Here is a 15,785-nt window from a genome sequence, read left to right as displayed (position 1 = left end):
AAACAGATCAGCTAAACTTTGCTTCCCATGGAGTGAGAGCAGTCCCAAAGCTCCTTATATATCCTGTGGGGTGGGGCTCCTGCCTCACCCTTCCTTTTGATGACGCCGCCTCTCTAATCTTCTGAAGCGCGGGTCAAGCCAAGCTTGATTATTATTATTATCAGCTGGGTCTGAAGGCGTAGCCTGGGGAAGGAAGGAATCAGGGGATGACGGCCTCATTGCATCTTCCGACTGGTCTGGTTCTGGCTCCTGGAGCTGAGCCAAAGGAATCGGTGCTCCCGAGGTATTTATTTATTTATTTATTTATAATTTAATTTCTATACCGCCCTTCTCCCAAAGGACTCAGGGTGGTTTACAGCCATATTAAAAAACAAAATACAAATAACAAATTTAAAAAAGAATTAAAAACAAATATTTAGAAGGCCGAATCAATTAAAATTGATTCAGATATTCAGATATTATTTCTTAAAAATACTGTCATTTGGGAAAAATTGTTTTGAAGAGAAATATTCAATTTTATCAAATAATAATAGTAATAAATCTCTCTTCCAAGTGCTATAGCATTGAGTATATTAGCACAAGGGGTGGAATGACATTTCCAAATGCATAAAATCCGTAACTGAACTGATGCAATATTAAATATTTTTAATTGACAATTAAACAGGCTGATTTGACAATTTCATACTCAATATCAATTGACAACAGGATGATTTGGCAATATCATTTTCAGTATCAATTCTATCAAGATGGTACAAACTTGTTTTGGGTGTAAGGTAAACACTAAGTGCAGTTATGTCATCATTAGAGGGATCATGGTATAATTCTGTCACTAGAAGATCATTATCTTTCATTCACAATGGAAATTTTTGCATATCAATATAATATATGGAGCCATTGTTGCAGCCCAGCGGTAAGAATGATCCAGCAGTATCATAGCTAATGATTGGGACAACATCTTGAACCTGCCAATGTTGAATCACAGCATTCCATACACCCACTTTTCCTGTATGACTGGTGTCTACCAACTGGTTACCAATGAAGAAAAGAGCATCTACTGGGACTCCAAGACTAAAGATTCCTATTTTGCTACCACTACCGCCGTCCTGGATGCTCCATAAAATGATGCTGCTTTCGGATGCCACAGCAACCATTTTATCTTTGTCACCATGTGGACCACCAACAACCTTTGCATTCAGAGCCACACGTTCAATAGTCCAGTCTAAGTAAGGACTTGTAAAAACTTGTTGCCACCCAGAGGATTCTTTAATTCTGTAACAAATTGCAAAGTGGGCATATGCAGCTACTATCCAGTTATGGTGGCCAGCCACTATCAAAACTTTTCGAGGATCCACAGGAAACCCTAGCTTAACTGTATCTTCACCAGTACCAGTTAGTGAAGGCTGCAAATTGCCTGCTCGCACCTCACCTTCTGAGCCATTCTGAGGTATTCTACCATCTGTAGATGTGCCTGCAGAACCATTGATTTTTCGACTTGGAATCCCTGGAAGTGGGAGATATCCATGAAAGAGTACACTGCCACAAGAGGAACGCTCAAGTTCTTCACATAAAAGCAATCTTCTTACTAATGGTGTGATTCCATAAAATTCTGCTTCGTGTCTGAGTACATTGATACTTACTCCTCTCAGATCTAATTCCTTTGTTCAAAGAAAATTTAAAATTGGTGCAAATGCTGCAGGATCTCTATCAATAAATATAGCACCAGTTTCGTCTTTCAGTGTTGAAATTCTCCCATTCAACAAACTGGAAAAAAAGGAGTCAAGGATCCACATTAGTGTTTGTCGTGAAGTACTGAACCTGGTGCCCCCGACGTTGAGCTGAATGATCTCCCCGCTGTCCGCTCCAGCAAAGCCAGCGCTGTTCCCTGCCATTTTCCCCAGCAGCAGATCTTGCCCCGAATACCGCCTGTCATCGCCATCACCGCCACCTCCAACCGCCTCCCTGGACTCGAGGGAGGTGGGGAAAGGAGGTGGCGGCGGAGCCGGGGGAGAAAATGGGGCGTCCAGCTAGGCCGTAGAGCCTTCCCCAGCAAGCGCTAAACTGCCAGATCGGCGATCGGAGAGGAGGAGGAGGAGGAGGAGGCGAAGGGTCGATCTCTCTCTCTCTCCGGTCAGGCATCCAAGAGCCGCCGCCAATGCACTGCCCCCATCCCTCCTCTCAGCCGCGGCGGCTCTCTACAGCTCTCTACGGTAAGGTAAGCCTTACCGGCCCTTCCCCCTCACTCTTGGAGTCACTTTCGGGCATGGGGCCAGGTTCAGGGGCTGGAGTCACAACAGTCATGATGGGCATTGCTGGGGGTGTGACGCGCAGCATTAGGCCTCCTACACCACCCTGGGAGCAAAAATAGGTTACAAGGGGATGTGTCACCCCTCTCCACACCCTGTTTTGGGCCTAAGGCCTCCCTGCATCCCCCTGGGAGCAAAAACAGGACACAGGGGGGCCACGCCACACACCCCTGTGCCCTGTTTTGGGCCTAGTAGTTTTCCCTGCAGCCTCCTGGGAGCAAAAACAGGCTGCAGGGGGCCATGCCACACACCCATGTGCCCCGTTTTGGGCCTAGTAGGCCTCCCTGCACTTACCTGGAAGCCAAAGTGGGGCACATGGGAACTTCTGGAAGGGGCGGGATGGGGAGGGGAGGGGGCAGCCAGCAATTTAACAACCGGTTCGGGTGAAAATGTGCGAACCGGTTGAATCCCACCACTGAGGCAGGGGTGTAAAACTTGTGTTGTCACATCGTCGTCTCGTGGTGGGTTTCAAAAACTTTTACGACCGGTTCTATGGGTGTGGCTTGGTGGGCGTGGCTGGGGAAGGTTACTGCAAAAAAGGGCCTCAGGTGGCTCAGGAGACTAAGTCTGTCTGTTATTAACACAGCTGCTTGCAATTACTACAAGTTCAAGTCCCACCAGGCCCAAGGTTGACTCAGCCTTCCATCCTTTATAAGGTAGGTAAAATGAGGACCCAGATTGTTGGGGGCAATAAAGTTGACTTTGTATATAATATACAAATGGATAAAGACTATTGCTTAACACAGTGTAAGCCGCCCTGAGTCTTCGGAGAAGGGCGGGATATAAATTCAAATTTTAAAAAAATCCCCATTTCCTCCCAATCAGCTGGGACTCGGGAGGCAGAGAATAGATGGGGGCGGGGCCAGTCAGAGGAGGTATTTACCGGTTCTCCGAACTACTCCAAATTTCCTCTACCGGTTCTCCAGAACTGGTCAGAACCTGCTGAAACCCACCTCTGATGTGGGCCCCATTGGTGAGCAAATTCCAGCTGGTGGGGTCCAGGAGAAAGGTCTTCCCTGCTGTTGCAGCTGCCTTCTGGAACATTTTGGTCCTCGGAGTTTCAACCCTTCTCATTTTCCTAACATGCTAAAGAACTGTTTTGGGGGGAGATCACAATGGAAGTGGTTGATCAATTAACAAAAGATCCCACCCACCTCACTCTTCCTATTCCTGTGATGGTGAACCTATGGTAGACCTGCTCAAAGTGGCACATGGAGACGTGCCTCCTGGCATGTGTGGTGTCACCCATTCCTCTTCTGGGTTTCTGTCGTGCTTGCGCATGTGCTGATCAGCTGGCCTTTGTGCATGCGGCAGTGCTGGAAACCGGAAGAGTTGGACTTCCGTTTTCCGGTGTGAACCTGCATGCCAGCCAGCTGTAGTGGTACCTAATTATCTACTCACATTTGCATGCTTTCGAACAGCTAGGCGGACAGGAGCTGGAGCAAGGAACGGGAGCTCATCTCATTGCATGGTGCTTTGGTCTTGTTCCCAGGCTGTCAGCTCTCCAGCTGGAAATCTCAGCCTCTTTAACCACTGAGCCATTGTGACCCCAGATAGTTAATTAATACAATACATAAATATCATAAAATATTGCAGTTAATCAATGCCACATACCAATATCATAAAATATTATAAAGTACTAAAACCAGCACAGTTAGCAGAGTAAGTTAGTATAAATCTCTAAAGACTATTAGCTAATTTAAAAGAATTAGGACCATTTCGATAAGCTATGTGCTTAAGAACAATAAATACATAGACAATTAAATTATCTGGACTTACTGCTACGTGTTGTCCATAAAATTCTAAGACTACGGGATCACCTCTGAGCAAAATCTCACCATCCTAGCGGTAGCATCTTATGAGAGCTTATCTATCTAATTTTATAGTAAAAATAAGGCAATACTTAACGTCCAACACAATCTCAAAAATCTTTTCTTTCTCCTTTTTACTTGGGTTGTTTCAGTGGTGGGATGCTGCCGGTTTAACAACCGGTTTGCTGAGTGTGCGGTTCGTGCTGAAAATGGAGCATTTAGAAGCTCAGCTGCTTAACTTCCAAGTCAGCAATGGTAAGTAGAACAGCGAGGGGGGGAATCAGCTGTGCTGCGCGATTGAGATGAGCTAGAAAGCAGGAAATAAAGGACAGGATAGGACGGCGGTCGATGGGCAGGGCCAGCTGATCATCGGAACTACAGGTTCGCCCCAACCAGCCCGAACCGGCTGAATTCCACCTCTGGGTTGTTTGTACCGCTAAAAAGTTATCCCTTCATCTTCCTAGACAAAAAGTATGAAATAAATGTAACACGTTCACGATAAATTAGTAATCTCCATGAAGAATTGACTATTTAACCAGAGGCACAAGGTGAAAAGAAATTCATGAAATTTGAACAACATTTGTTTTTTTCTTCAGTCAGACCTGCCAGCTCCTTCTCTGACTTCCTGACTTACAAATATTGATATGTATATTTTTTTTAATATGAGCACAAATTAAAACATTTAACAGACTGACAGCAGTGGTCATGTTTGTAGAGAGTTAGAAGATACCTTATGTTTCTCTCTTACGCTTCTCGTTAATAGTTCTAGTTCATGACAGGTGTTGATTGCTTTCAGTCAAAGCGATTCCCGAGGTTGACTTGCAATAAATTCATTGCAAAGGCAAGCTCTTTATTAATTAACATGTAATCATCGAAGCCAGGCACATTCCAGAAAATTAATGGCTGAATTAAATAATTTAACTGCTGCTCATTTAATAAATTGATTTGCCACTTTTAATATTAGGCAGCATTAATTTTATATACCCGTTAATGGTAGGCACCATTTTATTTAATTTTATTTTTAAAAAATTAATTTTATTTTAGAATTTTAGCCTTACACTTCAATGCATATTCCATCACTTGGCAGATGTGTGGGTTTAGGTTAATATGTAAGCTCGAGAGGTCAATTTGATCTCAGGTTTCGCAAAATGCCACTTTTTATTTTTGTCATCATCCAACATCTAGAGATGTTTAAATTTATTTATTTATTTATTTATTTATTTATTTATTATATTTGTATACCGCCCTTCTCCTGAAGGACTCAGGGCGGTTCACAGCCAATAAAAACCAGAATACATATAATACAGATTAAAAACAGTATAAAAAACTAATTCGATAAATGGCCTAAAAATTTTAAATACGATTAAAAACCCCATTTAAAACCCCAATTTAAAACCCCAATTTAAAACTATGTTCAAGCTAGTCCTGCACGTCGAAACAATAACGTCTTCAGCTCGTGGCGGAAGGTCCGGAGGTCAGGGAGTTGACGAAGCCCCGGAGGCAGCTCATTCCAGAGGGCTCTAGATTAGCTCTAAATTAGCTCTAGATTTCCAACAGAAACAGCTAGGCAGTTAACTGTATTTTTCCGAGTATAAGACACTCCGGAGTATAAGATGCACATTAGTTTTTGGGGAGGAAAACAAGAAAAAAAATTCTGCTTCTGCCTACCAGCATCCATTGGTATTCATCTGGATAATATCCTTGCAGCAAATAGAAAACAGCCTGGTAAGCCTCAGCAAATTATCACAGCCTGGTTTAGCACAAACAGCTGATTGGCGGTTGGATACTGCCAATCAGCTGTTCCAGGCTGCGGGAATCTCCAGAGCCCAACTCCGCCTCCACATGTCACATTTTCGGCTGGTTCCAGGCCGCCGATTCCCACCACCTGGAACAAGCTGAAAATGCAATGTACAGAGGCAAAAAATGGGGTAAGTAGAAGCCAAAAACGCAACACGTGGAGGTAATGATCAACGGCGATGTGCTGTGGTGATCCCCACAGCCTGGAACGGGTCTAAAAAAGGGTGTGTGGAGGCCAAAAATGCAATGTGGGAAGGCTGAAAATGGCCGAAGGGTTGGACAGGGCTTCAGCAACATTTGGTGTATAAGACACACCACAATTTTTACCCACTTTTAGGATAGGGGAGTGCATCTTATACTCCAAAAGTACAGTCCTCATAAGAGATAAAACATAAAATAATAGAGTTGGAAAGGACCTTAGTGCTCTAGTCCAGGGGTCTCCAACCTTGGTCCTTTAAGACTTGTGGACTTCAACTCCCAGAGTTCCTCAGCCAGTTTTGCTTTGCTTTGCTGGCTGAGGGACTCTGGGAGTTGAAGTCCACAAGTCTTAAAGGGACCAAGGTTGGAGACCCCTGCTCTAGTCCAATGCCCTGCTTAAGCAGGAGATCCCATACCATTCGAGACAAATGACTGTTCAATCTCTTCTTAAAAACCTCCAATGATGGAGCACTCATAATTTCTGAGGACAAGTCTTTCTATTGATGAATTGTTCTCAATGTCAAGAAGTTTCTCCTTAACTCTATGTTGGATCTCTGCTTGATACGTTTCTGTTGCTTCTTTTCCCTATCCTCAGCTATTTCAGGGAATGGTTGTCTAGTCTCTTTTTGAAACCCTCTAGTGATGGAGCACCCATAACTTTTGAAGGTAATTTGTTCCAACTCTTTACCATTAGGAAATTTCTCCTTGATTCTCTCTCCTTGGTTAGTTTCCAACCATTGTTTCTTGTCTTTTCTTTCGGTGCTTTGGAAAATAATTTGACCACTTCGTCTTTGCAGGAGCCCTTCAAATTTGGAACAGTGCTATCATATCACCCCCTAGTCCATCTTTTCATTAGACTGTTGTTGTTAGTTGCGAAGTTGTGTCCGACCCATCGCAATCCCATGGACAACATTCCTCCAGTCCAACGCTCATTAGGCTAAAAGGTAAAGGTTTCCCTTGCACATATGTGCTAGTCGTTCCCGACTCTAGGGGGTGGTGCTCATCTCCGTTTCAAAGCCAAAGAGCCAGCGCTGTCCGAAGATGTCTCCGTGGTCATGTGGCCGGCATGACTCAATGCCAAAGGCGCACGGAACGCTGTTACCTTCTCACCAAAGGTGGTCCCTATTTTTTCTACTTGCATTTTTACGTGCTTTCGAAACTGCCAGGTTGGCAGAAGCTGGGACAAGTAACAGGAGCTCAACCCGTTTCACGGCAGCACTAGGGATTCAAACCGCTGAGCTGCTGACCTTTCGATCGACAAGCTCAAGGTCCTAGCCCCTGAGCCACCATACCCAATTCCTGTAACTATTTTTCATATGTTAGCGTATCAGGCAGGAATGACTCATTTCTCATGAAATAAAATGTTTAACCTGGGTGAAGTAAGAAAGGATCAGGAGTTATTCATTTCATAAAGAGTTTAACATAGCCAAGTTATTTGTCTTGCTGATGTTTTTACTTTCCTGAGATGTGGGTCAATTATTCAGTATGATACTCTCAATTCAGATGCCCAGAACGTCTAGTGTTCTTCCAATATTCTTAGCAAGTATGTCAGCTAAGTAGAGTAAAAGAAAAGGCATTTAAAGTGGATCAGGAAACTAGGTACCTAGGAACCTAAGAATAGAATATTCTTACATCTCACTAGATCTCCTGATTTCTTCCCATCCTGACAGATAAATGTGAACGCAATGTAAAAGAAGCTGCACTTCATCCAAAATGGCCCCTGCAACAAGCAGGAACCTCACACAGCCACAAAAACCTCAAAACCCAACTTTCACACTTTACACACACACAACACAACCAACATAACTGACTCACACACACACACAAAATGCCACATACAGCTTTGTGTATGTAGCGAAACACTACAGAAGCACACCAAATCTCAGAAAGCTGCACAAATATTTTATTTTATTATTGTATTTTATTTATATTTTTAGCTAAAAGCAGCTAAATTTAAAACTTCCTTAACTTTAAATTGCTGTGTCTAAAAAAAATAAAAATTAAACTGCTAAAAAAACCCACCAATTAACTATTTTTTTAAAGCTCCCCCCCCCCAGTTATTTAGCCAATTGAAGGGACAAAGCAGGCAGATTGAGTTGCTCACCGATGAGACGGATTGTAGGCAGGCAGATTGAGTTGCTAGCTGATGCAATTGATTGCAGCAGCCGAAGCAAAGCAAAGCAGCAATCGAGCCCGAAAGAAGCAGCAAGCTGTCAAGTAGGCAAGTGGGGACCGGGCGATTGGGTAGGCATGGGTGAGGTGGGGGATGCAGGGATTTTTGCTACTGGTTTTCCAAACTACCTGCCCCCATCGCTACCGGATCGCCCGATCCGGTCCAAACCGGGAGCATTTCATCCCCGATGCCTATGTTTGTCTGCTACTTCCATGGCCCAGTTCCAAATCAGCCATGGCCCAATAGTGGGCCACAGCCTGAGGGTTGGGACTGCTGCCATAAAGGAATACACTGTTTTGTTTTGATATTTTTTTTCCAAAAAAAGCAAACTAATGAAGAGAAATAAAAGAAAGGGTAAGATGTAGTGCAGTTGAGGCTTTGCCTACAAAGCTCTAAAATAAAAGAGAATCGTCAAAACATCTAAGGCAATAGCAGTTGAACAGGACTTGGCAACTTTCCTAGAAATCTCCACTTCAAAGGCTGAATGTAGGAAGTGAACAGTATCACTTTCTGGACAACCGAAGCATCCAGTATGAAGTGGATAATTAAGGGCTCCGTGCCAGTTATTATACAAGTCGAAACAAAAATAAAAGAGAGGCCACTGACTCATAGCTAAAGTGACCAGATTTCAGCGATAACAAAGTGGGACACCATTGACGGGGGTGGGGGGTGGGGGGGCTGCGCATGCACGCTGCATCTTGCCACCTGGCTGGAGGAGGAGGAGCTGCTGCTGCTTCTCGGCTCTTCCAGGCAGGCTCGGCTCTCCTCGGCTCTCCTCTCGGCTCTTCCAGGCAGTGGGCGATCTCGCGCCCCCTTCTCCGCCACTCCCCCTTCTCCGCCTCCTCTTGCGTTGCCACCTCCCATTTTCAGAATGGGAGTGAAAAAAAAATCAGGACTTTTTTGAAATGCCGCGGGACGCGGGACAAATTATTAAAAAGCGGGACTGTCCCGCCAAAAGCGGGACGTCTGGTCACTATACTCATAGCTGACTCACCAAGGTACAACGCTGCTCTGAACGGAGGATGTTTTACTCTGCTTTCTCTTCCAATCATACATTTTCGGGCCCAGAAGGCACGAAAATCCCCTGGCCAGCGCACACATGTGTGCTGCAGCTGAACTAGGGCAATGCTCGCGTGCCCACCAATATGGCGCCGCATGCCACGCATGCCATAGGTTCGCCATCACAGTCCTATACCATTTTAGACAAGTGACTGTCCAATCTCTTTGTCGTGTCCCACTCCTCCTCTGATGGCCAGGTCAGGGAAGTCCATATCAAGCGTGCCTCTGCAGCTCTGCCAAAGTCCTATCAGAGTCCTCAGGGCAGGCAGGAATCCAAGGTGTGACTTCAGCAATCCAGATTAGACTTTGCCTGACTCAGAGAATGCCAGAAAGCAGATCCTTTATATAGGCCATGGGATGTGGCTCCATGACTCAGCACTTATCCAGGCCTGCCCCTCCCTTCCTTTTGCTGATGTCGCCTCTCCATTCTTCGGAAGCGTGGATCTATCCATTGCATCGTTTCGTCTCCAGCTGTTGGTAATCCCAGCTCGTGGCTGGCTTCAGGCGCACATGCTATTGGAGGGAGGTTTGTTTGTTCGGTTTGTCCGGGCATGGTGCCAGGGCTTGGGGCTGGAGGCATGCCAGGACATTCTTCTGTACTATCAGCGTCCAGCAGGAGATAAGAGGGGCCCGGCTGCAGCGGGGGGAGCGAGCGAGGCACAACACTCTTATTAGAAACCTCCAATGATGAAGCACCCACAACTTTTGATGACAAGCTGTTCCATAGGTCTTTGGTGCCCGCTGCACTTGGTTGTTTTCTTGCAGATGTTTCATTACCCAAACTAGATAACATCATCTGTGCTGGATCTTTTTTTCCTTTTCCTTTTTTTTCTTTCTATCTTTGCTTCCCATTATCATCTTCAACATTCCTTTGTGTCTGAATGTTTTATGGCTATGCTAGCACTTTGCTTTCCCTGGGAAAGCACATTCAGGGAAGAGGCAATTCACTTGTCTAAACTAATGCCATTTTTCTACTTCATTTTGCTTCCTCCGCAGGAACAAGGAAACTATTTTGCTTCACAAAGCAGCATTGGACAAAGGACGCTGCCCTAAAAAAAGTACCTCAAAGTGAAGCATCATTTCTGAGATTTGCTCAGCTCAGCCCAATTATAATCCAGTGGTAACTGGGAAGAGGGAAGGGAGGAGAGAGAGAGAGAGAGGGAGAGAGAGAGAGGGAGAGAGAGAGTGTATTTAGTATCACTTTTACACCTCCATTGATATTCTTATACACACAATCGGATAAAAGCAGAATAAGGTGGTAATCTTAGTGCTAATGCAAACAAAACACCAGAGATGAAGGAAAAGGTCACCTTCAAAGAGAATAATTGGTTCAATGTTGGAAATTTGTGAAGTTCAATTGATTTTACCTTCTTGTTCCAGATCTGTTGGTAAAGACACTACCCCAGTTTCAAGGGGAAAATAAGATAGATAGATAGATAGATAGATAGATAGATAGATAGATAGATAGATAGATAGATAGATAGATAGATAGATAGATAGATAGGCAGGCAGGCAGGCAGGCAGGCAGACAGACAGACAGACAGACAGACAGACAGAAGTAGAGATAGTGGGAGAGGGAGAGAGAGAGAGAGAGAGAGAGGTGTAGAGACAGAGATAGAGATAGATAGTTATGTTTGGTCACTGTATTACAAGAAAGATGTTGAGACTTAGAAAGTGTGCAGAGAAGAGCAACAAAGGTGATGAGGGGACTGCAGACTAAAACATATGAAGAACAGTTACTGGAACTGGATACATCTAGTTTAATGAAAAGAAAGACTAGGGGAGACATGATAGCAGTCTTCCAATATCTCAGGGGTTGCCACAAAGAAGAGCAAGTCAAGCTATTGTCCAAAGCACCTGAGGGCAGGACAAGAAGCAATGGGTGGAAATTAATCAAGGAGGGAAGCAACCTAGAACTAAGGAGAAATTTCCTGACAGAACAGTTAATCAGTGGAACAACTTGCCTCCAGAAGTTGTAAATGCTCCAATATCTGAGGTTTTTAAGAACATATTGGATAACCGCTTGTCTGAAATGGCATAGGGTTTCCTGCCTAAGAAGGGGGTTGGGCTAGAAGACCTCCAAGGTCCTTTCTAACTCTGTTTATTCTATTCTATTCCATTCCATTCCATTCCATTCCATTCCGTTCCGTTCCGTTCCGTTCCGTTCCGTTCTGTTCTGTTCTGTTCTGTTCTGTTCTCTTCCTTTCCCTTCCCTTCCCTTCCCTTCCCATCCATCCATCCATCCATCCATCCATCCATTCTATTCTATTCTATTCTATTCTATTCTATTCTATTCTATTCTATTCTATTCTATTCTATTCTATTCCATTCCATTCCACTCCACTCCACTCCACTCCACTCCACTTGCCTGCAGAAATGCTTGTAAATGCTCCAACACTGGAAATTTTTAAGAAAATGTTGGATAACCATCTGACTGAGATGGTGTAGGGTTTCCTGCCTGGGCAGGGGGTTGGACTAGAAGGTCTCCAAGGTCCCTTCCAACTCTGTTATATTATATATTAATATGTGCCTCCAGATATTTCAGTTAGTTTAGCATGTGGCTGAAATGCTGCCTTGAGAGGGGTAAATTTTTTATCATCTTCATTGCCTCCTCGTCTACTCTCCAGGCTAATTCAAATGCTGGCCTTGGTACTTCCTACATCTCATTCTAAAAATACATGAAATCTCACTGCATGTAACTACCTGAGATCTCCTGTGAGATCTCCGGAGTGAAATGCATAGAGAGTTGTAGAAGATGGTGGGACGCCATAAAATTCTCAGGACAGTTCATTCAATGTTTCTTTTGATAAGTATTTATTTTATTTATTTATTTAATTAATTAGATTTTTATACCACCCTTCTCCTGAAGGACTCAGGGCGGTTCACAGCCAGATAAAATAACAATGAATAAATACAAAGTAGGCAGCATCTGGTGGGGGTTTTTTTCTTCCTTCTTATTTCTCCCACCTTCTTAAATCCGATTTTACCTTTAAGCTGTTTTTACACCTTGAGAGGGGCTCTTTTTTCTATTGCTATTTGTACTTATATTATTTTGCTTTATTTGGATGCAGCTTCCTTCACAAACCGGCTGACTCATGTCCAGATGTAGGGATATAAACCTATTAGCTGGTCGCCCATGTTTCGCTATGAAACTGTGTGCTTGGGCTTGATAAATTGACGCTTACAGCCTGAAACGTAATGTAGAATGGGTAACTCCATAGCATCAGAGTATTTTAATATAATACAACTGGCAGTTGGAACAGAGGGGGAGGGGGAGTAGAAGGTCCCAGCCCGCAGCATTCATCGGTATTCATCTAGCTAGCATCCTGTCAGTGTGTGAGAGGTATGGGGAGGGGGGTGTTTGGAAACTCAAACAGTATTTGCTGTGTGAACAAGATGGAGACAGGAAGGAGGCTGGGCGTGGCTTAGCTCAACTGTTCTGTAGTAAAGCTGCTTGCTGCTGTAAAAGTAAAACTGAAAGTGAAACTCCTCTCCTCTGCTTGTGTTTTGCATTTGGAACAGAGTTATTTTGAGGTGGGGAGGGGGAGTAGAACTCTTTAGCATCAGAGCGTGGAACAGATTTCTTTTGAGGTGGGGAGGGGGAGTAGAACTCCTTAGCCTCAGAGCATGGAACAGGTTTCTTTTCAGGTGGGGAGGGGGAGTAGAACTCCTTAGCATCAGAGGGCTGTTTGGAAAATGAAACAGTATTTGCTGTGTGAGCAAGAAGGAGACAGAAAGGAGGCTGGGCTCAACTGTTCTGTAGTAAAGCTGCTTGCTGCTGTGAAAGTAAAACTGAAAGTGAAACTCCTCTCCTCTGCTTGTGTTTTGCATTTGGAACAGAGTTATTTTGAGGTGGGGAGGGGGAGTAGAACTCCTTAGCATCAGAGCGTGTTAATAATAATATAGGAAATACTAATGCTCTGATGGTCATTTCAAAAAATCCTTTCTTAGTGAGCACCTTAGAACTCCTTAGCATCAGAGCGTGTTAATAATAATATAGGAAATACTAATGCTCTGATGGTCATTTCAAAAAATCCTTTCTTAGTGAGCACCTAGAAACCAAGAGGAACATACATGGCAAATTTCAAGTTTGTAGGCTTTACGGTTCTGGAGATTTCATGATTGATGCGTGAGTGGTTTTCACTTATATATATATATATATAGATAAACAGTGGCACTAAGAGCAAAATACCCTAATTAAATCAACAGAATCTTGGCTCCTAGGGGAAAAAAAATAAACAGATGGGAAAGATTTACACTGGACTCCCAAATGGGGGGCAATGTAAACCGTTTCCTGCTCTACTGTCCAGAAAGTCTGATATGTACCCCAATTACCACTTTGCATTTTTAGTTACCCAATTTAGATTTTTTTAAAAAAACAATGTATTTCATTTGTAAGTTAGACTTTTGGGATTTCTTCTTTTTGCTCTCCTGTCAATGATGCCATCCAGCTATGCTCTGCATTGCCGGATGCAGAGCTGTGGTAGTGCGGTGGTTAGAGTGCAGTACTGCAGGCTACTTCTGCTGATCACCGGCTGCCAGCAATTTGGCAGATCGAATCCCACCAGGCTCAAGGTTGACTCAGCCTTCCAACCTTCCGAGGTGGGTAAAATGAGGACCCAGATTGTTGGGGGCAATATGCTAACTCTGTAAACTGCTTAGAGGGGCTGTAAAGCACTGTGAAGTGGTATTGTCGTGTCCCACTCCTCCGCTGACGGCCGGGTCAGGGAAATCCGAATCAGGCTTGCCTCTGCAGCTCTGCCCAAAGTCCTAGCAAAGTCCTCAGAGCAGGCAGGAGACCAGTAAGTGACTTCAGCAAGATAAGTTCGACTTTTGCCTGACTCAGAGACTGCCAGAAAGCAGATCCTTTATATAGGCCATGGGGTGTGGCTCCATGACTCAGCACTCATTAAGGCCTGCCCCTTCCTTCCTTCTGTTGCCTCCGCCTATCCAATCTTCTGATGCGAGGGTCACTCCAATCAGCTGTTGGTAATAAACCCTCCTCAGGCTCACATGCTGTGGAGGAGGGGGAGGGGTCTAGCTGCTCCGTTTGCCTGGGCATGGAGTCAGGGCTGGGGCTGGGAGGTGCTCCTTCTTCTGCAGTTTGTCTGGGCATGGAGCCAGGACTGGGGCCGGGAGGCATACATTCCTCCGTGTTCGGGAGCAGATAAGAAGGCCCCGGCTGCTCTGAGGGCGGGCAAGACACAACAGGTATGTAAGTCTAAGTGCTACTGCTATTGCCTGATGTTGGCCTGTTAGCATGGAGTTAGGGAGGGGGAGATCAGTGGGATGGGATAAGGGGAAGGTTAGCATGCGGAAACTAAACTATGCATCGTACCATCCCATCTTGGTCATTCCAAACTCACAGGAAAGAATGCAGAACCATGAAGCATACTAAGATAGGGACTGTTACCCAAAAAATTTGTTAGCATCTAACTGGACCCTCATTGATAACCAGGGGGGTGGATAGGAACAAGGGAATGTTAATCATATGCTTTGGGCATGGAAACCCCAGTTCCAGCTTTGCTTCTTCCATACACCACTTGGCTTTAGTAACAAATACTTTTGGCTAACCATGAGCCCAAGAGTCTTTCTTTTTTAACCAACCAAGTTAGAACAACAACTAGAAAAGTTATTGATAGTGTTCAACAAAGTCTTCAATAACTTTCTGGTGGTAACATCCGCTCTTCATTTATTATTAGCCAGAGAGTCAATTATGAAGCTGACCTGATTTAAGCCATTTTGAAGCTTCAGTGTTGCCACACTGGAGCTGAGGGATAGGGGAGGGGGGAATAGAGATTGCTTGGTGTTGTAGTCAAAACAAAATACGACCCGAACAATCTGGAACTGAACACACTCAAAACTGTAGAAATGGTGGTAGACTTTAGGAGAAACCCTTCCATACTTCCACCTCTCACAATACTAGACAACACAGTATCAACAGTAGAAACCTTCAAATTTCTAGGTTCTACCATATCGCAAGATCTAAAATGGACAGCTAACATCAAAAACGTCATCAAAAAAGGACAACAAAGACTATTCTTTCTGCGCCAACTGAGAAAGCTCAAACTGCCAAAGGAGCTGCTGATACAATTCTACAGAGGAATTATTGAGTCTGTCATCTGTACCTCCATAGCTGTCTGGTTTGACTCTGCCACCCAACAAGACAGACACAGACTTCAGAGGGTAATTAGAACTGCAGAAAAAACAATGGCTATCAACCTGCCTTCCATTGAGGACCAGCATACTGCACAAGTCAAAAAGAGGGCTGTGAAAATATCTACAGACCCCTCACATCCTGGGCATAAACTGTTTCAACTCCTCAAAACGACGCTATAGAGCACTGTACACCAAGACAACTAGACACAAGAACAGTTTTTACCAAAAAGCATGACTCTGCTAAACAAATAATTCCCTCAACACTGTCAAACTATTTACTAAGTC

General features: G+C 44.2%; 1 pseudogene; it reads right to left on the bottom strand.

Moving 5' to 3' along the window:
• Positions 1–1,921, bottom strand: part of LOC131203511 (BTB/POZ domain-containing protein KCTD3-like) — a 47,539-nt pseudogene extending 45,618 nt beyond the window's left edge.
• Between the last annotated feature and the right edge of the window lie 13,864 nt (positions 1,922–15,785).

This window comes from Ahaetulla prasina, chromosome 8 (genome assembly GCF_028640845.1).
Source record: "Ahaetulla prasina isolate Xishuangbanna chromosome 8, ASM2864084v1, whole genome shotgun sequence".
NCBI lineage: Eukaryota > Metazoa > Chordata > Lepidosauria > Squamata > Colubridae > Ahaetulla > Ahaetulla prasina.
This window is presented reverse-complemented; position numbering and strand designations above follow the sequence as displayed.